The sequence below is a fragment of the Trachypithecus francoisi genome, unplaced genomic scaffold (assembly GCF_009764315.1).
Source record: "Trachypithecus francoisi isolate TF-2019V2 unplaced genomic scaffold, Tfra_2.0 Contig01474, whole genome shotgun sequence".
NCBI lineage: Eukaryota > Metazoa > Chordata > Mammalia > Primates > Cercopithecidae > Trachypithecus > Trachypithecus francoisi.
Window position 1 is genome coordinate 15795090 of NW_022681435.1, and position 27022 is coordinate 15822111.

At 35.5% G+C, this 27022-nt stretch overlaps 1 protein-coding gene across 3 annotated transcripts in view; it reads left to right on the forward strand.

Annotated features, from left to right (window-relative positions):
* DOK6 (docking protein 6) overlaps positions 1-27022 on the forward strand; it is a 429154-nt gene that overhangs the window by 161174 nt on the left and 240958 nt on the right. The gene's annotated exons all lie outside the window — the stretch shown is intronic.

Below are 27022 nucleotides of genomic sequence, written 5' to 3' on the forward strand. Positions count from 1 at the left end.
TGCAAGCTCCGCCCCCCGGGTTCCCGCCATTCTCCTGCCTCAGCCTCCCGAGTAGCTGGGACTACAGGCGCCGCCACCTCGCCCGGCTAGTTTTTGTATTTTTAGTAGAGACGGGGTTTCACCGTGTTAGCCAGGATGGTCTCGATCTCCTGACCTCGTGATCCGCCCGTCTCGGCCTCCCAAAGTGCTGGGATTACAGGCTTGAGCCACCGCGCCCGACCCTACTAGGTCTTTCATAAAAGAGAAAGAAAATCTTCAAAGCAGCCAGAGAACAATGACATGACATCCTGGGAGCCAGTGGTCTTCGAAGCCAGAAGAGGCTGTGGAACATCTTTTAGGGTGACCAAAAAAACAACGTATCTTCAGCCAAAAATTCTATGTCTGGCAAAAATATCCTTCAAATTGAAGGTGAGATAAAATCACTTTCAGATTAAAAAGAAAAAGCACCTAAAGTTGTTTATTTCCTTCAGATCTATACTCCAAAAGTGTTAAAGCAAGTTCTTTAGGCAAATTATACCAGAGGACTTGACTCTTCAGGAATAGATGAAGGGAATCAAGAATGATAAATATATAGGTAAATATAAAATACTAACTTTGCCATTATATATGTATACATGATTTATAATGTATGAATATGTAATATATGTGATCAATATAATGTAAAGATGTTGGTGAGTAAAACGGACTCACACCATTGTAAGATTTTCATGGTTTACATAAAGTGGTACAATATTAAGTATAAGTAGACTTGGAAAAATTAAGGGGTTTACTGTAATCCTTAGAATAATATTTTTAAATTAATGTAAAAATATATAGCTCAAAAGTGAATAAACCAAAATTGAATTTTAAAAAACATTAAAAAATTCCAGAAGAAAATAAGAAAGGAGAAAAGAGGTAAAACAACAACAAAAATATGCAAAAATGTAAACAAAGAAGAAAATAGTTTATTTAAAGTCAATCACATGAATAATTACATTGTGTTAGTAAACATTCCAATTAAAAAGGAAAAATTATGTGAATGGAAATAAATCAAAACCTAACAATAGGCTGTCTACAAAAAATGCACGTTAAATATACAGATAGGCTGAATGCAAATGGATGGAAAAAATGATTGACCATGAAAATAGTAATCGTAAGAAATTTGGAGTGGCTGTATTAAATCAGATGAAATAGACTTCCAGACAAAGAGTATTACCAAAGATAAACAGGTTATTTCATGATAACAACAGTATCAATTCATCAGGACAAATAAAAATCACAAATTTTATGGAACTAATTACAGAACTTAAAAATACATGAAGCAAATTTGACAGATTTAAAGGGAGAAAGAAACAATTTCACAACTATATTGAAGATTGTAACCCCGTCCCTTTCTCACCAAATGATAGACTAGCTAGAAAAAATATATGTATCAGCAAGGACATGAGATCAAACTTAACACAATCAACCACTTTGACTTGATACTTTTATACCAATACACAAAACAACTATAGAATACAGGTTACTTTCAAGTGCACATGTTATGGTCAACAAAGTAGACCACATTCAAGAATATTAACAAGTCTTAATAAACTGAAAAGTATTGTGTTCTTTGACCATAGATGTTTTAAATGAGAAACTAATAACAATGTATTATCTAGAAAGCGCTAAATATTTGAAAATTACCATACGCCAAGGAGCATTATGGAAAAGGGCTAAGTAGATATCACAAAGGCAAATATTCTAAACTGAAAGATAACAAAAATAGATAGCAATAAACCTAATTTCATTGTTTTTGAGTAAAAGGATGTATTTTGGATATGGTGTGTAAGTATTTTGGATATGGTGTGTAAGTTGGACTTACTTATGAATTAAGTGTCTGGTGTGAAAGAAAGGTAGAACTCATGCATGATCCTGGGGTTTGGGCTTGAGCAACAATGTCAAGGATGATGCAGTTCATGGAGATGAGGGAGCCTGGAAGATCTGGCTTTGGGTAAAAATCACGAGCTTTTACTTTATATATGTTAAATTTCAAATGTCTATTAGGCATTCAAACTGAAATGTCAAGTAGTCAATTAGGTAAGTAGTTATGGGCTGAAGTGAGGGAAATGTCACTGCTAAAGTTGTTCCTTTGGTTATCTTTGGCATTTTGATAGTACCTTATGCTATAGTTCTGGATAAAATGTCCTTGGAAAAGACAGAGAAGAAAAAGAAGAATTAGCAATCCAACGTTTGGAAGACTAGTGAAGGAAAAAGGGACAGAATAGAAGTCTAGGGAAAAAAAACACACACACAGTAAAACGTGAGAAATAACATTAAGAGTAGATCATTGGAAACCAAGAGAAAACTATTTATAAAGATGAGCAAATGGTATTATGGGTAACACCAACAAGAGATTAAGTAATATGAAAGAAAAGAGACCATTGTATTTACGACACGGAGGTCCTTGATGACTTTGACAAAAGCTGTTTCATTCAAATATGGGGACTAAGTTTACTTGAAGGAGCCTATAAGAGAATGACGGATGAGAAAGAGTCAGCTACTTAGCAAACGTTTTCAAGAAGTTTTGAGCCACAACATGTAGCAGGTGTGTTTTCAAATATGACATATATGTTACCTCCAGGTAACACACCTGTAGGCCTATGGGAATGATCTAGTAAGCAGGAAATGTGATGAGGAGAAAGGTTATGTGCATAATTATAGGGTTTTTTCTTTGACAGAACCTGGGATACTTCATTAATTCTAACAAAAAAAAAAACTGGAAGAGAATATGGGTATTGATATAAGTAGGTTGGATAAAAATTAATACTGGAAAACTGTGATCAATATTTCAGAAACACACACACTCTGTGTGTGATTTTTCCCTCCAGTGTGTGAAAATCAAGTGGTAAAACAGCATGAAGAGCACAATGAGAACAGGAACAGTTAAGGAAATTATCTTGTAATTAAAAACTACAGACTTTTTAAATTGAAGCTCCCTGAAGCTCTTTTGTAACTATCTTCAGTAGATATGACAGCTAAAATTTACCTTCTTTGGCAATGCTATGAAGGTGAAAGTTTTTATTATTACAACTTTCATAACATTGGAAAGGCTAATTCACTTTCCCAGTGACTTAAGTTTCCCTTCAGGAATTTTATTTTATTTTTTTCTGTGATGCATTGTGAACCAAAACAGCAAAGTTCAACCAATCCTGACATGGAAAAATAACATAGGCATGATTCATCAGTAGCAAAAATTCTAAGATTTTCTTTTTTTTTTTTTGGAGTGTATACAAGGCCTCTTTTCTGATTTTGATTTTATTTTAGTAAATATTACCTAAGACTTGTGTCTTTGTCTCAACCTTACTATGTCTCTTCTTTCCAGTATCTTAACTAGTCAATGATTATAATTTCTGTTTCTCTTTTTCCCTTAGGATGTACATCTGGTTTTCCTCAAATTCTCTTTCACTATTCTTTTGTTATTCTATAATGCCACTCCTTATCATTCAAATATGATCTACTCTTCCTAGTCATCAAAATTATATTACTATTAAGCAACTCTGAATTGCTCAAATTAAGGTAAAAGCCATCAATATAAATATATGCACTTGTTGAGTGAGATAAGTAACATGTGGGCACATCTATCTCTAGAAGTTGTTGCCTCTGTGCTACAAAGGAAAAGAGATCTGCCTTCCTTATTGGAGAGTTGCTATTAAGCCCAATTCATATATGATGAATGCAATATGATTATGAATATAATCATATAATGTAATATAAATCTTTGTGAGACTACTATGTGTAGTGATAACACAGACCCCAAGTTTCAGAAAATGAAGAGGATACTCTTCTTGTTTGTACACTAGGGACAGTAAGTGTCCTAATCTTCTAGGACCAGTAGGAGACTTGAATAAGGTTCTACATATAAAAATTTTAAGAATGTTTGGAGGAGTCAGTCAACACTAAGAGTTATTATCATTATTATTTTAAATTTTACAATCTGAAGTAAGGTTTATAAATAGCTAACTATAACGAAATATGATTAAATGCAGAGTACAATATTAAAAGTACACAGGAACAGTTCATTCTGCTTCTGGCAACTAAGACTTTACCAAGGACTTGACACTTAAGGGACTTCTTAAGTTTAGTTAGTTTTGACCAAGTAAAATAATGGGGGGAATGCATTATATGAAGAAAAATGTGACCACAAGTACTGAAAAGCTACATTGCACGATAATTTGAAGAGAATTTCAGTCATCTAGTGTTGGCAGGCTCTGAAAGGAGGCCTAGAGTGGGAAAGATGAGCCCAAAAGAAGCGCATGGGGCAATAACGGGGTATAAATAACTTACTACGAATTTAGTTTTTATCTTTAGGCAATAGGGGAGTTGTGAAAGGGTTAAAATGCTTCGTCATAGTCTCAAATAGGTATTTCAGAAAAAATCCATTTTTGTGGTGTCACAGCCAATGGATGGGGCAATACACTACGTAACAGAGAAACTAGTTAATTCAATATTATAATGTTTCCACTTCCCAAAAATAGATGTCAGAGTCCTGAATGGAGAAAGGTAGGTGAATGGAAAGGAGGAGATAGATTTAGGTGACATTTTCCAGGCACAGTCAAGTAGAATTAATTACTTAATGGATGCAGTGTACACTCTTCAGGCCATGGTGAAAAGCCCAGGCTTCCCCACTGCACAGCATATTCATGTAGCAAAACTGCACAGGTATTCCCTAAATTTATACAAATAAAACTTTTAAAAAAGACTTTGTTACTGACTATGTATAGGGGAAATAGAAGAGAGAGGAATGAAAGTTCTGATCTTTTCAAGACAGGGTGGTGGATGAATGATTTCCCATTCACAGAAACAGTTACCATATGAGGAGGAGCAGTTTTCACTGGTGAAGAAAAATGTCATCCTTGGCATAGTATGACGCATCTATGGTATATTCAGGTATATATTTTCATTTCATTAAGCAATTAGAAGTACAGCAGATTGTAGTGAAATTGTCCAGGAAACCTACTGAATAGAATTAAGGTTAAGGTGGGTGTATATCAAAGCCCATCTGTAAAAGCAGATCCATGCAAAATTAAACTTTGTAATAAGCCCTTTTCTCTAAATGACATAGGGTTTGGTATCAAGCCTTAGAGTAACATCCATGGTATTTCACAGGTATTTCAATTCTAAGATTATTGAGAGCTACAAATAAAAAAAGTTGATCCCTGACAGGAAAAAAAACCTCATCTAAGAAATGATTTTAAAAATTGCGAAGAGTGCCACTTAAATGAGTAGCTGTTAGTGGAATAAATGTTAAAAGACTAAACCGCAAAGGTTATAGTAATTATCAATACCAAGGAAATAGTAATAATTCTAAAGAGGGAATATATTTATTTTACCAAAGAGAAAACTTTAAAAATTTTGATATTTACAAAGGAGAAGGAGAAAGCACATTATTGGAGGCTGTGGATATCTCCGTGGGACAGGACAGGTGGCTGTGGGTGACTTGAATGTCACCGTCGGGATCAGATGGTGTTACTTTGTCCAAGGCCTAGACAATCAGCCATCAAGGCAAAAAATATCACAGAAGTTTTTAAATATTTTTATGCTCCAGTGTACTCTTGCTCTTACAAAATCATGGACTAAATCATAATTCCTCATGGCTTGCTCTATTTCTAGACTCATTAGTCCTTTTTCTTCAGAAGTGAACATTGGCTAAGTTGTAAATTTCGTCATAGTTGCCTCTGAGGGTCAGGTAAATAAAGGAAGCTCCTTTTATAAGAAAGGCGAGATGCGAAATCTGTTTTCTCTTAGCTAATTAATGGCCAGTCCAAATATTGGATCTTCAGAATTAGGAAAAAATATTCATTATCAAGATGGCTTAGGGAGATAGACTAGTGTGGATTTCTCAAACTGTTTTATTTGTCAGTGTTTAAATATCGTAAACATGTAACTAACCAGTTACTTTGATATACCCTAAAATCTGCTATAACACTCAATAGCAATAAATTAAAATAATCAATCAAATGAATGAAATGTTTGCAACCTAAATGAGAGATTTCTGAAAAAAATAAGCTAAGGATACAATTATTTCTTTACCAACTTTAACTTTGTGTTCTGCCCTATCTGGAACATCCATATCACAGAAGTTTTTGTATATTAGCTTATGAGTATTAATGGTATCATTTAGACATTTGATATGTTTACTGTGAGAGAGATCTTGCAGCATAAATCAATTTTTATATGAAACTGCTAGAAAATGGTATATACTTTTTAGAAACTTCTTGTCAGAAAGAAATTTGAAATTCAAATCACTAGCTGCTGAAGGAAGTTATTAAAAATGCATTAGGGTTGAAAATGTAGCTGTATATAATTGTCATAGCAGATATTCAAAACAAATTTATCCTCAATGAAAACTGAACTAGAGCAATTTACATAGAATCAGCTAATAAATTTTCCTTAATTTTCTAAGCAGATGAAAAAGGAGCAGTTTATAGACATTTTAATAAAATAAATATGAGTTCTATCTACAGGGAAGAAAATATAAATAAAATCCCTTAGAAGGATGAATGAAGATAGAACGATGTGAAGTTCCAGGGATAAAAACTGCATGATGCCAGAAAAGCGATGCTTGTATTGGGACCAATCTCACTTCTAAATTCCCTGTTACATAACCCAACAGTGAAAACATCACTTTATTCTCTTTGTTTGGCATTGGCAGTATTTATCTTTAGGTAAAGCAAACATCTGAGACAGTTGGGGAAAAAAAAGGCATCCTTGTGAAAAACAGCCATCTATAAATACACTATTTCTTCAAAACTAGAAGAAAAGGCATTGGTCAATGCAGAAATGGCACATGGGCATAATGTTCTGTTGGACACTCTACCCTCATTTTAATTCCAAGAAGAAATGGCCCTATGCTTGGATGAGCACTTATGTGATGAGATGTGAAAGCTGTTAAAGGGCTTGGTGTTTCTTGAAATACCTGCTGGAAGTTCGCAAAGTGATCATGATTTGTTTAGATTAAGGTATCTTATCTATTCATTAATGTATTCATCCATCTTCAATCTCTTATCTGGAAGAGGTCTCAGTTTTTTGAACATTAAGCACTTACTAATATACGTATCAGTTTCTAGGACAGTGACACCTTAATTCACAATCATTTACTGATTGATTTACTTATATTATCACATGCAAGTGTCTCAGGGAAGACTCAAAGAAATGGAAAATGAAAAGTTCGTGTTTATGTTGGGTGAAGAGTGGGGAATGTGACCACAGCCTAATGCACCATCTGTGTAGAGTGTCTCTAGAGGGATGGTCTGGTTATGAATGGAAAACTTGAAACCAGAGATTAGTGAGAGGCACTAGGTGTTAAGACTTTCAGGTGGAGGGAATCTGTAAAGCTGTGATGTCTAAATTCTAGGAAACTGCTAGAGGTAAACTTGATTTTTAATAGTTGAATTAAAGTCAAATAAAATTTTACAAAATCTTAGATATCTAGCACCAATAAGAATTATTCTGTGTGGCTTAATAATGCCATGGAAAGCAGATCACTCAGTAATTCAGATTTCTGTTTATTCCCCATTTCTCTACAGCAGTTATGATTCAGACTCTTAGGAAACCACCATGGCACATGTATACCTATGCAACAAACCTGCACGTTCTGCACATGTATCCCAGAACTGAAAGTAAAATAAAATAAATAAATGTTTTTAAAAAGAAAAATACCTGTATTACTGATCTGGGATTGACTTAGAGTATATAGCACCATAATTTATGTTAGCAAAATTACTGTCTTTATTCCACTTTTTAAATTTATCCATTTTTTCTTTTGTAAAGCAACCATCTATAATGGTACTATATAAGAAAAATCATAGTATAATTTAAACAATATATTTTCCTATTTGTAAAAGCAAGTAATAATAATATCATGGCACACAAAGTGAAGAGGTGATTGCGAGTAAGATAATATGTAAAATGTAAAATAAGTGTTGTTGTAAAAGTCATTTCTGCCTTAGAGTTTGCATCTTTGAAATTAAGAAAATAATTTATACCAACTTTAGACAAGTTTTGAGACAAATTTGGATGATAATTTCAAACAAATCATTTTACATGGGAAATCAGATAGTGTGAAAGAATGTTCACTACTGCAACACTGTTATGACATTATTTCCATCATTTCTGGAGCATCTTTGCATTTAATTCACAGATTTAGATCCAATGATTTTCATTATTTCAGAGTATCATTAGTGTATTTTTGAATTTTAAGACTCTGTCTTTTTAATCTATCAACAAATTCTGCCTAATTGTATAATATATGACAGATGCAACAGTACAAATGCTTACTGCAGAATGTCCAATGAGAATAAATTGTTTCTACCATTAATGGAAAGTTATATATTACACTTTAAGTTATAAATACATATTTATTTAGAACTTACAATTTCAACAATATTTCAGTAAGAATTTATTCTTGAGTAATACTTTGCACCTCACTATAAGTACCTATCTAGCATCCCTTTGAAATAATGATGTTGCTTCATATTTATTTCAAATTTATATAGTATTTTAACATGTTTAAAGCTCTTTATTTACTTCAGTGAAAAACAACAGTACGATTTTAATTGACCTTTGAAGAATCTTAATTTGCAGACTGAGAAAAAAACACCAAACTAATTTTATTTGAGAGCAGGTCCTTAACTAGGGAACTGGGGGCTTTGAGACAGTGAAATTACTTGTTTTGATCATAACTGTTTCATTTTTCTACTCAGAATATTGTCACACATAAATTGATCTCTTGAAGAAATGGTTCCATTTCTCCCACACAATATGAAGGCAAACAAGGTTTCCCCCCGCCCCCGGCCCATTTATTTGGAAGTGGACTGAGGAAGAGAAAGAAAGATTATAATGTTTTACTTTTAAATGCAACTATTTCCCCATAGTTCTCCTTTTCTACTTTTTGAATCAAGTTAATCACATTTAGCTATCAAGCATACTATAATATTAAAATGTAACTGGATTTTCAATAGCCTGGAATTCTCTAATCGTTTTTCTTTCATAAAAGGTTTTCCTGGGTATACTGGAAACTGTCTTCCTATTTGACATTCTCCTATGCCGGAAACTATCATGTTATTCTCCTAGTCCTAAACTGGTTTGCCAAAGTCTCCGAAGGTAGGCCAAAAGAAGCCAACTTTTTGTTTGTTTGTTTTTAAGACAGTCTCGCTCTGTCGCCAGGCTGGAGTCCAGTGGCACGATCTTGGTTCACTGCACCCTCCGGCTCCCTGGTTCAAGTGATTCTCCTGCCTCAGCCTCCCGAGTAGCTGGGATTACAGGTGCCCACCACCACACCCAGCTAATTTTTGTACTTTTTTTTTCTTTTTTCTTTTTTTAGTGGAGATGGGGTTTCACCATGTTGGCTAGGATGATCTCGATCTCCTGACCTCATGATCCGCCCGCCTCAACCTCCCAAATTGCGGGGATTACAGGTGTGAATCACTGCACCCAGCCAGAAGTCAACTTTTTTAATGTTTCATTCCAGTTCCATCTTCCAAGCAAACTGATCTGGTCCGTCTCACCATTATCCCAAAGAATTGAATATTTTATGCAGTTCAAATACTAACAATAATTGAAGTACAGTTTCTGTTTTCTTTTGCTACATAATAAATCATCACAAACTCAGGTGCTCAAAAATACCCATTTTTTTTACTTCACATTTCTGGGGTTAAAAGCCTGATTCAGCCTGTCTCAGGGTTTCAGAAGGCAGATGTCAAGGTGGACTGAGTTCTCATCTAGTGGCTATGGAGAAAAATCTGCTTCAAAGCCCCTTCTGTTGTTGACAGGATTCAGTTCCGTATAGCTGTAGAGCTGACTTCCTGTTTCCTTGCTGGTTGTCAACAACAAGCTGCTTTCAACAACTAGAGGCCATTGCAATCTGTAATTCTCTCCGTCTCCAAGTCAGCAGTGCACATCAAATCCTTCTCGTGCTTTGGATCTCTGACTTCCGTTTCAGTGACCAGCTGGAGAAAACTCTGCTTTTGGAAAGCTTCCATGATGAAGCCAGGCATGCCTGGGGAATCTTTCTTTCATTTTCATTTCCTGTTTCTGTTTTCAGTTTTATTATTATTTTCAATTGACACATAATAATTGTACATATTTGTGGGATACAATGTGATATTTTGATACATTTGTACAAAGTATAATATTCAAATCAGGGTAATTCACATATTCATCACCTCGAACATTTATTTTTCTTTGTGTTGAGAATGTTAACCATCTGACTTTCTAGCTATTTGAAAAAATATAATATATTGTTGTTAATTACAGTAACCTTACGATGCCAGAACACTAGAACTTATTCCTCCTCTCTAGGTGTAATCTTATACCTTTTAAAAAGCAACTTCTCAATATTCCCCCACCCCCCGACCCTTCCCAGCCTCTAATAACAACAATTCTACTCTTCGTTATGAGCTCAACTTTTTAGCTTCTCCATGCAGTGAGAATGTGTGGCATTAATCTTTCTATACCTAACTTATTTCACTTAATCTCCTCCAAGCTCATCCATGTTGCCACAAATGACAGATTTTCATTCTTAATAAATTAAGAATTATTTTCTTGATTTCTTGTTTATGGCTGAATAGTATTCCATCGTGTATATACAGCACATTTTCTTTATCCATTAATTTGTTGATTGACCTGGGAACCACTCTTTCTTTTAAACAGTGTCATATGACATAACTTAATTTAGGGCATGCACAGCAGGGGTTGGGGCATCTTGGAGGACGTTTTAGAATTCTGCCCACCACCAGTGCCCATTTGACATCCTTGCAGGGCCCAGCGGTTGATAACTTGTTTGCTGTGGCTCATCATTCATGCCTCCCAGCCTTGTGACAATATTTTCTCTAATTTATGGAAAGGTACTGGTAACAGTACAGCTCTACTCAAAACAACTCAAAACATATGGACGTGCTTACACAGTCATTTTAGGCTATTTTTTTTTTTAAGGAAGCAGGGACTATACCTTTAAAGTTCTGCATTGTGATCTAACTCTAGTGGCTACCATTACAATTTTACTTTAGCTTTCATATGGGAGGGAATTTTTTAGGCTGATAAAATTAAGAGCTCCACATTTCCCTCATGGACTGTAGGAGGTATACACCGATAGGCATCATATTTGAAGTGAAACATGATACAATTTTGGCAATTCAGTCATGGGATATAATTTAATTAGTTGCTAACTCAACTCCCATTCGTGACACATTACTTTCTCTCCCATCTCTACTAATGAGACTGAGAAAGCAGAATGATCACTGTTCTATACTTCCTACAGATAGGGAGGTACATTTCTGGCAAATGAGATATAAATTAAAGTCTGATAGAAGCTATCAATAGGGTTTTATGTTTTCCGATATGGACAATAATACCCCTTATTCTTTTTTCTAAATTGAAATCATTATGAGATCAACCCTAGGTAAGATCTACAAGTTAACTGTCAATCATGTTTAGCTGATGTTCACCTATACACTTATTGCATCTAGGCATATTTCATAATATTCAGGCTTATTTATGCTTTCACAAATTCAGCTAGAAACTTATATAGCTTTAAATCATAGAAAACTCAATTACCAGTGATTGAGACCTGAGGTAGGCAAACTATAGCCTACGGACCAATTTGGTCTACCCTCTGTTTTTTGTAAATAAAGTTATATCAGAACACAGCCAGGCCCATTTCTTTACATGTTGTCTGTGGCTGCTTCATGCATTACAAAGGAAGAGTTTGAGCTCCAACAAAGACCTATGGTCTACAAAGCGTAAATTTTTTACTAGCTGACCCTTTACGTTAAAAGTGTCCTCTGGGGACTAATTTCAACAAACAGGACCTTTTTTGGTTCCACATGAGAACTTTGAAGTACATAGTTACTGGTGATAGTTCAGCAGTTCGATGCTGTTAAAGAGGCGCTCATTCTACATATTCACCTGGTACATGAGGATCTCTGTATTCTCATATTCTCATTGATGCTTACCCTCATTAACTTTTCCCAATCTGATGGGTGTAACGTCACGGTCAACAGTGTTTTAACAAGCATTTTTAATTCTTAATGAGTTTGAGATATTATTCAGGTGCATGGTTGCTTTCAGGTTTTATTAATCCCGGAATTAATTGACTGGTATCATCTGTTTTGTATTTTACTGGAGTTTCTACATTTTTCTTGCTGCTTTATAAGGTTAACTTGTCTGTTTTAAGCACTAGACTCACTTTAGTTTTACACATTGGCAATAACATCTCACTTGTATTATCTGTCATAAACTTTGTGTATGGAGTCCTGCATTAAACAGAAATCTGAAAATTTGATATACTCAAATGTTTCATGGGTTGAGCTGCCGTAGTTTTCTTTAAGAAATACTTCCCCATCCCGTAAACAACAAAGATATCATCGTAGGCCGGGAGTGGTGAAGCACATCTGTAATCCCAGCCCTGTAAGAGGCTGAGGCAGCAGAATAGCTTGAGGCCAGGAATTCAAGATCAGCCTGGCAACATAGTGACATTCCATCTATACAAAAAAAAAAAAAAAAAAAGCGTTATCTTAAACATTATTCAATTGGCCTTACAGTTTTGCCTTTAATATTTTGGCCGGGCGCAGTGGCTCAAGCCTGTAATCCCAGCACTTTGGGAGGCCGAGGCAGGCGGATCACGAGTTCAGGAGATCAAGACCATCCTGGCTAACACGGTGAAACCCCATCTCTACTAAAAAATACAAAAAATTAGCCGGGCGAGGTGGCGGGCGCCTGTAGTCCCAGCTACTCCGGAGGCTGAGGCAGGAGAATGGCGTGAACCTGGGAGCCGGAGCTTGCAGTGAGCCGAGATGGCGCCACTGCACTGGGCCTGGGCAGACTCTGTCTCAAAAAAAAAAAAAAAAAAAAAAATTCTAAAGACTCCATCAAAATACTGTTAAAACAGTATCAAATGAATTTAGCAGTTATCACCATATAATTTTTAAACATTTTTCATATCTGGGTTTTTTTTCTTTTCTTTCTACGTTTTTTTCAAATTAGGGTTTTTTGTTGTTGTTTAGTTTGAGATAGAGCCTTACACTGTCACCCAGGCTGGAATGCGGTGGCACAACCTCCAGCCACTGCAACCTCCCGCTCTGGGTTCAAGCAATTCACGATTCTCCTGCCTCAGCCACTCGAGTAGCTGAGATTACAGGTGTGGCCACCAGCCCGGCTAATTTTTGTATTTTTCAGTAGAGATGGGTTTTCACCATGTTGGCCAGTCTGGTCTTGAACTCCTGACCTCAAGCAATCCGCCCACTTCGGCCTCCCAAAGTGCTGGGATTACAGGAGTGAGCTACCGCGCCCAGACCATATCTGGTTTTTGCATCAACATTAAACCAGACTCAAATAGCTAAGCAGCTTTTGCTTTTTTTTTTTTTCTGGACTATCTTGGAGAAGAGATTAATTCACTGTCCCTTAAAAGTTTGGTAAACTCAATTATGAAACCATCTGGAAATGGGCTCTTGGAAAATGAATATATTGTTTTACTCAAGTTTTCTATTTTTTTTTCTGCTGACAATTTTGATATTTTGTATTTTCCTAGATATACAACCTTTTACTTGATGTTTTAAGTTAATTAATATATAGTTGTTTAGAAGCTGTTTATTACTATTTGGATTTTTCTTTGTTCAGTTTCCCCTTTTCATCCTGTACTTGACTTATTCCTACGTTCTTTCATCTAGCTTGCCAGAGGTCTCTTTTATTAATCATTTCGAATGGAGCTTTTGTTTAGATATTTTTTCCATTTCATTGATTTCTGCCCTTATCACTATGTCTTTCTTTATGGAAATGCTCTGTTGCCTTATTTTAAATCACATTTTCAGTTGAGTGTCTAAATTCTTTGCTGTCAACCTGTTTTGTTCATAAAAATATTTTTAAAGATACATGTTTTCCTTTCTTAAATTTTAATATATACTATTCAATTTTTGTTAAAATCTACATTTTGTAATTTAACTTATAACTTCCTTTAAACTCATGTTTTTTAGAAATCTGCTATTTTTATATATGTAGAATATTTAATTATCTTATTATAATAAATTTTTTTTTTTTTTTTTTTTTTTTTGAGACGGAGTTTCCCTCTGTCGCCCAGGCTGGAGTGCAGTGGCCGGATCTCAGCTCACTGCAAGCTCCGCCTTCCGGGTTTACGCCATTCTCCTGCCTCAGCCTCCCGAGTAGCTGGGACTACAGGCGCCCGCCACCTCGCCCGGCTAGTTTTCTGTATATTTTAGTAGAGACGGGGTTTCACCGTGTTAGCCAGGATGGTCTCGATCTCCTGACCTCGTGATCCGCCCGTCTCGGCCTCCCAAAGTGCTGGGATTACAGGCTTGAGCCACCGCGCCCGGCCTATAATAAATTTTAATGACATTGTATTATGGCAATAGGATATAATTTTGTATAATTTTGTTCTTTTGAATTTATTGAGACTTTTTTATCACCATCTTTTCAGTTTTTACAAATATTCCAAATGTGCTAGAAGGAAAGTGTCTATTTTGTTTGCTGTTGATAGTAGATGTGTGTATATAGGGCCACACAGATCATATAAAATTGCTTAACCATTGTTCTATTTCATATAACTTCCATATCTTTTCTTATGAGAGTGATAGGTTTACTGCTTAACTTCCTTGTCAGATAATTTTGTCACCTGTGATTAAATTTGTCTTTTTTTTTTTCCACTGGACAATATAATGTACTGGACAAATGTCAATGTGCTTCCAAAACCAGTTAGGGTTGTGTGTAGGGATACACTGTACTGCTTTTGGCATCTGTGTAATCTTGCCTGAGAACTAAGTTGAACGGGTTGTCTGTGATTTGAACTTGAATACCATTTGTAGACCGACACAATGTCATCACATGCAAGCAGTTCCTCCTAAGGTTCTCCATTTTTATTTCCACTTAGAACCCAGCTTGTGACACTTTTAAAAGTTGATGTATGTCAGCAATCTGTCCCTAATCATAGCCTTGTATGTTTTGAACAGCTGCAACACCATTTTTAAGGCAATGATCTCTCAAGCTGTTGTTTTTTTCATGCCACCAGAACTTGATCTTTCTGTATTTTCTGTCTTACATATAATGGTAGGTCAGCAATCCTGGTCAACTCACGGTAGATCTTCCCAGCTGTCAGATGTGTGCAGTAAACAGCGAACTTATTAAACAAGTAAACAACCCTGTTTTGATTCCAGAAATGCCAACGAGAAGCAGTTACAGAAACCACAACTAGCATAATGACTTGCTTAAATATTAGCCACGTATTTTCTTGAGATCTTTGTGAAAATCAAGTTTTGATGATAGACCACAGGAGTATAAAGGAGCTTTTTGACAAATAAATGTTTTGTCTGTTTGAGGAGGGCGACCTGCAGACTTCTCATAGTTTTATTACAGGGAAGAGTGGACCCACTGGCTGTCTTCTCCAGGGTCATTCAGCCTAGGATTTCAGGTTGATAGCAGGCCCTCTGCCGTGCTACTGTTTTGTTCCTTGTTAATGTACCCAAACCAGAAAAAATAAAATATGATTGGTTACAAAGAACAGTGCAAGCCATACCCTCTGAAACATTCAGAACTTCCCATATGAACCTCTGAATGACCTCTCGTGCAGGCGATGTCCTCGGACCCTACTGGCTAGTTTCCCAGTGGAGAGGAGGTAGCCCCAGAGGGCAGATGAAGAGCTCACCAGCTCAGTAACAGGTCAGCTATGCTGCTTGCTGTGGCCCCCATCAGATAGCAATAAATTATTTTTCCAAAGAGAGGCTTTGTGCTTTACTGCCTTTTCCCTGCATTTCCTCCTGGGGCTCTGATACTGACAGGGCTCGTTGACAAGGAGCTCTTGCCCGAATGGACCTTCACCTCCCACAGGCTGCCATCAATCACCTGCCCAGCCTCTGGGGGAAGCACATTGGAGAGTGTGTGCACTTCTTAGTAATCAAAAATAAATAAGTAAAAAAGAAAAGCATATTTAATGCCTTTAGGTGACACTGAATCAACAGGGATGTATCCATTGCTTTTAAAGAAACAAGTATCTTACTGGAGAAATGGGGCTACATAGAAACTTTTCGTGGTTGTCCTGCTATTTTACGTTCATGTATAACTAACTCTGATACAGATGACACTGCTTATCTTCTCATAATCCTGTGTCATTGTAGTCACTGGGGCTGGCCTCACAAATTACCAAAAACTTGGTGGCTTAAAAACACAGACATTTATTCTCTTACAGTTCTGGATGCCAAAAGTCAGAAATCAAGGTGTCTGCAGGGCCACACTCTCCCAAAGCTTCCAAGGGAGTCTCCTCGCTTGCCTTGTTCGGCATCTGGTGGTTCCAGGTCTTCCTTGGTTAGCACAGCATAACTTCTATCTCTGCCTCCATCTTCTCAGGGCCACCTCCCTGTGTCTTTGTCTCAAATCTCCCTCTGCTCGTCACTTGTAAAGACACTTGTTGTTAGATTTAAGGCCTACACTAAATTCAGAATGATGGCCTCTCAAGGTCCTTAACTTAATTACATCTACAAAGACCCTTTTTCCAAATTAAGGGCACATACACAGGTTCTAGGGACAAGGACTTGAACATATCTTCTCAGGGGCCCCTGTGCAACCCATTGTAATAATTAAGAGATTTAAGTTTGTCCATCTACTAAGTCATAGTAGCTGTACAGTATCTGGTAATATCTGTGTAGTAAGATCGCAACTCTCAAAGTAAGAGTGATGTTGTAACTGACCAAGTTGTTTCGTGAATTTTTGTTTTTGGAGTCAGTGGAGCATATTATTAGATGTGGTAGATTTAAACACACACACAAGAAGTGCAAAGATTTTCTACTTCAGTGCCTATATTTCTATCTAGTGATTTTCTGTATTTCCCAGACTTGAATATAGATTGTCTATTATATAACAGAAAGACAATCTCATAATAACTTAGGCATAATAAGGTAATGAGGTTTTTCTGGGCTTCTTTTTGTCATCCCTGCAATTTGAGTCTCTTTTATAGTTGAATCCTTCTCTGTAATAACTTCTTATTTAGCTCATATTTACCATTGATAAATCACATGACTCTCAGAGTAATGACTGTTGCAGGAAATGGTGGAAAGTGTACTAGCCTGAGAACTAAGAAACTTGGCCCTTATTCTCTCTCTGACTTTAACTGTGTGATAGAGACCCAAATCAGGATAGCCATTTTGCCATTTGTAAAGTGAGGCAAGCTCCACTCTAAGCTTACTAATCAGTTAGAAAGTTTAGAGGGTGCGAATAACAGAAACCCAGTGCACACAAGTTTCAAATGTGCATTATTATATATTACAGCAGAAAAAGAAACTGGCTTCAAGGTTGCTTGATTCAGTAATTCTTGCTAAACCATTAAAACATGTCTTTGTTTCCTTTATCTGTGTTCTTCCATCTTAGGATTGCCTCATCCTCCTCAATCTAGTAGAGTGGCAGCTGTAGCATTTCTTAGTTATGACGTTCAAATGCGGCAGCAGCACTAGAGAAGAAGGCTGGTTTTATCATGAAGCTACCACTAGGAGACTTCTATTCACATCACATTAGCCATATGTGGCTGATATTCCCATTTCTAAACTAATCACAAGCAAGGAAACTTGACCCTTAGAATAATGAGTTGTACCAAAATACTAGGGCTGAGAGATTCCCACCAGGACACACACGGGCTGCTTGTTGGAGGGGCAAATAATGGAACAAAATCAGGTTCTGGTAAGAGTTAAGGAATTGGAGCTGGATGTTGAGTAGACAGCCAATGGAGTGAGTATTATGGTTAATTATAATATAATTATGGCTATAATTATATTGATATAATTATTCATTTTTAGATGAGGCATTTCATAACGTGGTTTATGTCAAAGATGTAAAAGATTAAGCTAGTAATTATTAATAATAAACAATTAGGAGAGTCAAGTGGTGAGCTATGGAAGAATCGTGTCAGAGCACATGTCTGTCACAGGTAGCTTTAAGAATGAATTAAATTGATTTCTTTCGTTGTACACTTTCATTTTTATCAGCAACAGGAGGCAAATATAAGGAAGCAGCTGCTGGAAAATTGATATAAATTTAGTTGGAAAAAAGCAATAGTAAAATTTCTATGCAAATTTCATGATCCAGATATTGAAGCATATAATGTATGAGGTAATACAAATATTTAAATTGTTATGAAAGTTTAGGATTCAAGCATACAGAGATTAACCTACATTTATTGTAATAATGAAAATGCAGTAAACTTTTCATTTTCTTTTCTTAGTAGAAAATAAATATTTTCCATCCTAATAAAGTGAAGTTTTATTAAGCTTGCTCCTAAAAGGTACTATTTTACTCTCAAAAGTAAAATCTTTGACTTAATTAAAACAACCATAGAAGATTAGTAAAATACCCAGGTTAATAAGAATTATTAGTGAGATTACTAAGAAAGAATAGTAAAATTTATGTTCTAATTCATTTGACTCTACTTGAAAAAATCTAGAAAGTAATTTCACTTTTCAAAAAGGTTTAAAGAAAGAATGTTAGTGCTTTAGTGGGCAGATAATCTAATCTCAATTATCACGATGCAAGCTGAAAAGAGGCACATTAAAACTAATAATAATTATAGTAAATATGGGGTTTTGCCTATTATGTATGTAGTAAATAGTGTAAATGCAATTGTAGTGAGTAAGATCTTCATTAAGTGGTAATATTCCACTTAATTTGCAGTTAGGCTAAAAGAAAAGATGCATAAAATAAATAGCATGATGCTTTTAAAATGCACAGATACAATTTATGTATTCCAAATGTTACCAAGCATGCAAATAAAATAACTGAAAGACTTGGGCTTAACTGGAAAAAATATCGCTAAGTCCTTAAGGCCATATCATATACCTCCACTTAAATGGTAGTAATGGTGGAACAAGTAAAATCTTATTAACCTTTTGAACTAAAATTGAAGCAAAGCTTCTCTCTGATATTTGTTCTTCCAGTTATAACTCCTAAAATATCTAAATATGCCCTCCCTCTTACAGCATATACCCCAAGAGAATAAATCTTATTCTTCAGCCTTTTCTTCTCCCATAGGCTATGAAAGGAATAATCACTTAATAAATGCCTAGTGGTCTTCACAGTAACAGCACACTGTCAAAACTCACAAATAAGTAAGTACATCCTATGTTGAAGTCTAGATATGCAAAGAACAAAGTAATTGACATTGATGAATGAAAATTAACTGTTTTTACTTACTGTATTCCTGCATAAGAACACAAACAGATTTCATAATGAGCCATAGGCATCTGAGTTTAGATCAAATTGCCAAGTTCTAGAGAAAAGATCTGTCCAGGAATGAATTATGAACTCTGCATGAGTCACTCAGGGAAGACGTGCCCATTGGTCTAGAAGAATGTTTATTAGTTTGATAGAAATATGCGAGATCAGGATAGTCCAAGTGGATTATTTTGTGAAAAGTTTCATAACCTTTAAATAGCATGCTTTTTATTCCAGGACAATTGAAAGATGTTGTATATGGCTGGAACTTAGCTTGTGTTGAGAGCTGGAAAAAGATGATGAGATTAGATGTGCAGGTAGCAACTAAATCATGGAAAGCCTTCTAGTTCTTGCTAAAGAGTGAAAATTTCATTTTTAAGATGTTACTAAGTAGGCTTAAGTCCTTGAGGGGCATGATTAAATGTATGGTTAAGAAATATTAGTCTGAAAACAGTGTGATCAAGATAATGAAAGGTGAGGAGCATGTAGGCTGATGGGAAAATAATAAAACTATTTCAAAAGAGAGAGAGTGAGGGTTTAAATGAGTCATTAATGTGAAGAGGAAGGAATAGGTAGGAGAATGTTCAAGAAGTAGAACTGACAAAACTTCATGACGGAACAGATGTTGTGGGTCCAGGAGGAGGTTATACATGGAATAGTGGATCTCAGAGTGGTCCGTGAAAACACACTTTCATCATAATGCTTCTGTGGTACCTGCCTTTCCTACTGGTTTTCATTTCCACTCTGTTTTGGTGCATTTGCAATATTAATTAAAACTATAAATTTTCTGTAGAAATGGGGTCTCTCTCTGTTACACAGTCTGGCCTTAAACTCTTGGCCTCAAGCTATCTTCCAGCCTTGGTCTCCAAGAGTGCTGGGACTGCAAGCATGAAATCCATCATGCCACTGTGCCTAACCAAATTCTACTTTTAAAAAAATTGTAAACCGTGAAAACTTAGGACAAGATCTAATATATTTGAATATCCTATCTTCATTTCTTTTTTTACTGTCAATACTATATGGATTGACTACCATGGAAAACTCTGTATTTACTTACATAAAGAAAGCTTTTAAAATAATTATAAAATGTTTTAAAATTATGTTTTCATTAGTCTAAAACCTGTCAACGTAATATAAAAAATTATCAACATTAAAATTGTGAAATCCTTGAGCTTTTCAATAATATCAGTAAATTATTGCATCATTAAAAAATTAATATGTACTTTTGAATTGATTTTTCACATGGCTGTAAAAGCATGAAGTACTGATTAAAGTTTAATGAAAGCATTAAACTTAAGTATTTTAAATATGAAGCTGACTGAATTGAACTGAAGGAAAAATTATTTGAAAATCATTCAGGTTGTTCACATCCAAATCAATAAATTCCATGATGAAAAATTTAAATTAAAAAAAATTAGTTGGGCATGGTGGCACACACCTGTAGTCCTAGCTACTTGGAAGGCTGAAGCAAGAGGATTGCTTGAACCCAGGAGTTTGAGGCTGCAGTGAGCTATCATCTTACCACTTCACGCCAGCCTGGGCCACAGAACAAGGTCCTGTCTCTTAAGAGAAAAAAAAGAAAAGAAAGAAAAGTAGAATTTGATACTCTTCATTCGTATTTTTCTTTTCTGGTATCTGTTTAATTTCTTAGGGTACACACTGAAGTGGATAACATCACATTGTTGATCAACAATGAAAAACCTTGCATTATTCTAAAAACTATGTGGGCTTGAAGAAGCTGTCTGCATTTTACAGAAGAGCAAACACTTTGTTTGAACTACATCATCTGTCAGATTACCTAAGGCACTGAAGTTAGAAAATCCCTGGGGTTTGCTGCATTTTGCTAGGCTACCCATTAGCTTATTCTGTCAATTTTTATTATAAGAGGACAAAAAATAGAAATCACAGTATCTGTTCTAATATTCTTTTATGTTTGCAAGTAAAAACCTTTGGAAAAGATTCTCAGATTTATAAATGTTTTCATAATATGGTACAGCTACCTATTATATGTAATGTAGTTTAACGGTGTATCATTCTTGCGTTTACCTTTTGATGTAAATTATTAAGCAACACATAATTTTCATGAAGATCCTTTGTTCAGGTAAAATTAGTAGCATTTGAAAATAGTATATCTTTTCAAACATAACTTCAATTTTGTTTTAATGAAATTTGTTTTAAATGTCACTTGATTCTATTCATTAAACATTAAAAAGTTAAGCTTTATTTCAGAACACGCTTTAATGTGCTTAAAATACAATATGTGAATCACTTTTCTTAAAAATCTTATTTTCTCCAGGGTATTAATTCTCAGAAGCTATAAGACACTGGTTTTTATTTTAATTTTTTCTGAAGGGGAAAATGAATATTTTCAGATAGGTGGACAGATAGATAGCAAATTGTATACACATACATGTACACACATACATACATGCACATATACACACACACACATAGATACCTGCATATACAAATATATGTTTTTATATATATATAAGCAAACCTATTTTACTTAAAATCACCCATATTACACATTTTAATTTTTTTTTTGTGACGGAGTCTGGCTCTGTCGCCCAGGCTGGAGTGCAGTGGCCGGATCTCAGCTCACTGCAAGCCCCGCCTCCTGGGTTTACGCCATTCTCCTGCCTCAGCCTCCCGAGTAGCTGGGACTACAGGCGCCCGCCACCTCGCCCGGCTAGTTTTTTTTGTACTTTTTAGTAGAGACGGGGTTTCACCATGTTAGCCAGGATGGTCTCGATCTCCTGACCTCGTGATCCGCCCGCCTCGGCCTCCCAAAGTGCTGGGATTACAGGCTTGAGCCACCGCGCCCGGTCCACATTTTAATTTTTTGAGATAATTTTAAATGAGATAATTACAAGTAGGGAGAAAACAAATATAAATAACAGATGCATTAATTTCTAACCTAAAGCCTTTCCTCTCATAACTGATACAAAACAAAAGGAAACCTGCTTTCACCCGTCCTATTCTACATCGCAGGAGAAGCCCTAGCCAGAGCCAACAGGAAAAAAAAAAAAGAAAGAAAAGCAGAGAAATAAAAGGCATCCAGATTGGAAAAGAAGAAGTCAAATTGTCCCTCTTTGCAGATGAGATGATCTTATATTCTGAAAAATGTATATTTTGGCCTCACACAGTGGATCACACCTGCAATCCTAGCAGTTTGGGAGGTCGAGGCAGGAGGATCACTTGATGCCAGGAGTTCAAGAATAATATAGTAATATAGTGATACTCTGTGTCTTACCAAAAAAAAAAAAAAAATAGAAAAAGAAAAACCTAAAGACTCTACCAAAGTGGATTTAGATTTGATAAATTCAGTAAAGTTGCAGGGTACAAAATCAACATACAAAAAGAAGTGGCATTTCTACACACCAATAATGAACCATTAAAAAAGAGATCAAGAAGGCGATCTCATTTACAATATCTCAAAAAATAAAATAAAATAGAAACAAATTTAACCACGGAGGTGAAAGACCTCTACAAGGAAAACAGCAAAACACTAATGAAAGAATTGAACAAATGCAAAGCCACACCATGTTAACGGATTGGAAAACTTAATTGTTAAAATGACCATACTACCCAGAGCAATCTACAGGTTCAGTGCAATCCCTATCAAGTTACCAATGTCATTTTTCACAGAATTAGAAAAACAATTGTGCAGCTAATCTAAGCACAACAGTTTTGGCATCCGTTGAGTGGAACATTTGTTCAACTTTAATTTTTCTGTCAGACTTGTATAAGCTAAACCAATTGAGATGTCTGTGGTTTTGGCTATTGTTCTGCCATTAATTGTTGGTCTTAATTAAGGCAAGAACAAGATGATTTTTTTCCCTCAAAAATTGATGTGATCTGCTACTGAGGGCTTCATCTTCAACATCATCTTGTCTCTTCTTCAGTTCACTTATTTATTTGTAAGCTGCTGATTTCTTTGGACATTGATTCCCATAAACTTTTTGTGAAGCATCAGTAATTTCATCATTCTTCCACCCAAGCTTTGCCCTAAGTTTGATGTTTGTCTTTGCTTCAATTTTAGCAGAATTCATGTTGCTCTGATAGGAGTCCTTTTCAAACTCATGTCTTAGCCTTCTTAGTGCCTCAAACTAGAGTCTACTTAGATATGTTATAACAAGAGTTGATGAGTTTATGTGAATTTGTGAGTTATAAGATTATTTATTTTGGTGCAAAAAAATTTTAATCCATACATTTTTCATAATATGCATTTTCTATGAACCTTTTGAAGACCCCTACTACTGATTCTGTTTCTCCAGAGAACCCTAAGACACAAGGCTTAGCGATTTTTGCCCCAGAAGAATAAAGCTGACCATAAGACAGAGTTCTCAGTCTCTTTCCAAAAACACCTGACTTCATTTTCAACAGGGTGTGGAAAAGTTTAAGCATATGGACACTATACAAAAGCACAGAGGTTGTGATAAAAAGCAATTGGGAGAAAATGATAGGTATATGAGAGATATAAGCTAAACTGTAGGTCAGCAAGTTTGCTGGACAGGACCTGGAACATAGACAGCTGGGAGGAGCCCATCTGGATTTAGCACCAATGTCAAACAATGACCTCAGGAACTATCACTTTAAAAGATCTCAAATTGGATTGGCCCAATATGTGAAGTGATATATGCCCACAGGATATTTTTTTAAAAAAAAAAGACATCGGCCTGCAAGTAGTGGAACTAAATAATTGGGTGTGGTCATGGAAAGAAAGAGTGAAAGAGAGTCCTGATTAAACCACTGTCATTCCACATCCAGAAGCTCAATTAACTCAAAGTAGGATAAATGCAAAGTGATATACCATCAGGCATGTCATAGTAAAAATACTGAAAGACAAAGACTAATGGAGTATCTTGAAAGCAGCAAAAGAAAAACTGCTCTTCACTTACAAAGGAACCCCAAGAAGATTAACATCTGACTTCTCACTAAAAACATTGTAGACTGGAAGGCAGTGGAAAGTATATTCAAAGTGCTGGCCGGGCGCGGTGGCTCAAGCCTGTAATCCCAGCACTTTGGGAGGCCGAGACGGGCGGATCACGAGGTCAGGAGATCGAGACCATCCTGGCTAACACGGTGAAACCCCGTCTCCATTAAAAAAAAAATACAAAAAAAAAAAAACTAGCCGGGCGAGGTGGCGGGCGCCTGTAGTCCCAGCTACTCCGGAGGCTGAGGCAGGAGAATGGCATAAAACCTGGGAGGCGGAGCTTGCAGTGAGCTGAGATCCGGCCACTGCACTCCAGCCCGGGCGAAAGAGCAAGACTCCATCTCAAAAAAAAAAAAAAAAAAAAAAACAAAGTGCTTAAAGGGACAAAAGAAAAAAGAAAAAAACCACATCCACAAAGAATCTTGTATTCTTCAAAAAATAAGATGAAATAAAGGTATCGTGAGACAGACTAAAACTCACAGATGTGCCTTACAAGAAATACTAAGTGATCCCAGCCCAACCATATCAAAAAACAGTTATCAGTAAGGTAATTATAAAAGACAATATAAATGCATATTTTTTCCCTCCGAACTGACTTAAAAGGCAATTACATAAAACAATATGTATATAATGTACTTTTAGGCCTATAACATAGATTTCTAATATATTTACCAATAGCAACACAAAGGAGGTGGTGGGAGCAAAGCTGTATTGGACTACGGAAATGACTTCAGATAGTAACTCAAGTCAATAGGAACAAAAGAAAAGATCCAGAAATGATAAAGAAAATGTTAATGTAAAAAAGCAATAAATATACACTTGGTCTCCTTTCTTCTCTCAGCTTCTTTAAAAGATAAAAATTATATAAATTAATTAAAATTATAAATATAATGTAATGTTAGGTTTGTAACATTTATATTAATAGATGTAATATGTATAAAAATAATATCACAATAAGGGAAAAAGCTATGTAGATATGAGATTTCTATATTTCACTGGCACAAAATTAATATCAATCTAAAGCTAATTCTGATACGTTAAAATATTTATGGTAAACCCTAAAACAATCTCTAAGGCATATAGTTGATTTTCATAATTCATTGTAGTTATGGTCTATAAAACCTCTGCAAACATTGAGTTGCAAACCATTAATGAATTAATGACCTCTAATCACAACACTTTTGTTAACTAATCATTATATTACCTTGTTTTATTGTTGCTCTTTAAAGATATCTGATCACTAACAATGAAGTTAGGGCAAACAGCACTGTAACTCATGCTGAATAAAGCTTATCTAACACATATGTTTTCTCCATAAGGGGTATCACAGTCCTCTTTAACTTAGGAACACTAGACAGCTAGCACTGCACTTGGGGAGCCATTTTTAAAAGGGAAGTCAACAAGAAAAATCACAAAAATGCAAAAGCCACGGCTCTAAGCAGAGCATGAAAATGACATGTGTCTACAGTATGACCACGAACACATTAAGACACAGCATCACCTGCTCAACCTCAGCTGGAAGCGTGCACATCTGGAGACTCAAAGTTTTCACCTCTCTGCACATGCACATGTCTACAAATGACCACAAATGTGCCATGCATATTTATTTTGGGGTTGTAAATACATTTTTACAGTAGGTGAATTCACAAATACAGAAACCACAAATAAAGACGATCACCTGTACCTTTAAAAAATACCTGGTGACTTGGGTGATTTTCCTCGACAAGTGACTTTCAGCCACTCTCTGCAGTCTCCATTCCAACATATCTACTTGCTCATTTCCATCCACATTATAGATTCCTTGCCTGTGATTTTTAGTTTTTTCGTGTGTTTTTATTGGGGATCTTAGTCTAGTTTACATAGTGTCATGTTAAATAGAGGTATAAATGCTTGCTAAGTACTAAGCACATTTAATGTTAGAGATAATAAAATATTTTCTTAGAAAAATAGATCCTAAGGAATATTAAATATTGATATTTGTATTATATATTAGATTATATAACTATAATATGCAAATGTGTATAAAAATATGCATGTGTTTAATTATTGTGTTTATAAAAACATTAATCAGCAAAATAGCCTTGAAAAAGCTAGTTATATCCTGTGAAAATTCTACATTTGGAGAAGAGAAATTAAAGCATAGTCAAAAGGTAATGAATTTATTATATAATATAATGATAGATATAATATCATAGGTTATCATAAAAGAGGATATTAATTTGCTGTTTACCATGCTAGTTAATCCTGTCTTCTTTCTGTTAACAGTATGGATCTAGAAATAAGAAATCTTATAAATGAGAAGAAAAAAATTCAGCACCTTGAAAAGTAGATTTTTAAAAATTAACTCATTGAATATTATTGCAATGTTGTGTTTGCAGAGTTGTTGAGGAAATAGACATTTGTTTCTGTTGACTGTTGAGAAAATTAAAGATGCACAAGTTGTAGCAGAACTTGTACCAATAAGGAGTCAACATCCAAAATACATAAGGCTAGTAGATATTTATTAATGGCCCAATAAATAAAGAGTTGTTAACCTGGGTGCATCAATTTTATATGGGCTTTGGTGGGAGAAGTGGTATATGGGTCTGTGAACACTATGAGCATTTTTCTGGAGAGCAAGTCTGTTGCTCTAAAATATAACTTTTGGAGCAATGCACTTGCTTTCCAGTCACTTTGTTGACAGACATGTGTCAGTTACCTCAGGACCATAAGCCTACAGGAAATTTGCATGATAGGTGAGAATTAAGAGAGGGGAGATATTAAATACAACCAATATTCTGCAGATATTTAATGAGAGTCCTCTGTATACCACAACTGCTATTATTTGCCAGGTATATACTTTTAATAAAAGCGCAAAGTCCATAG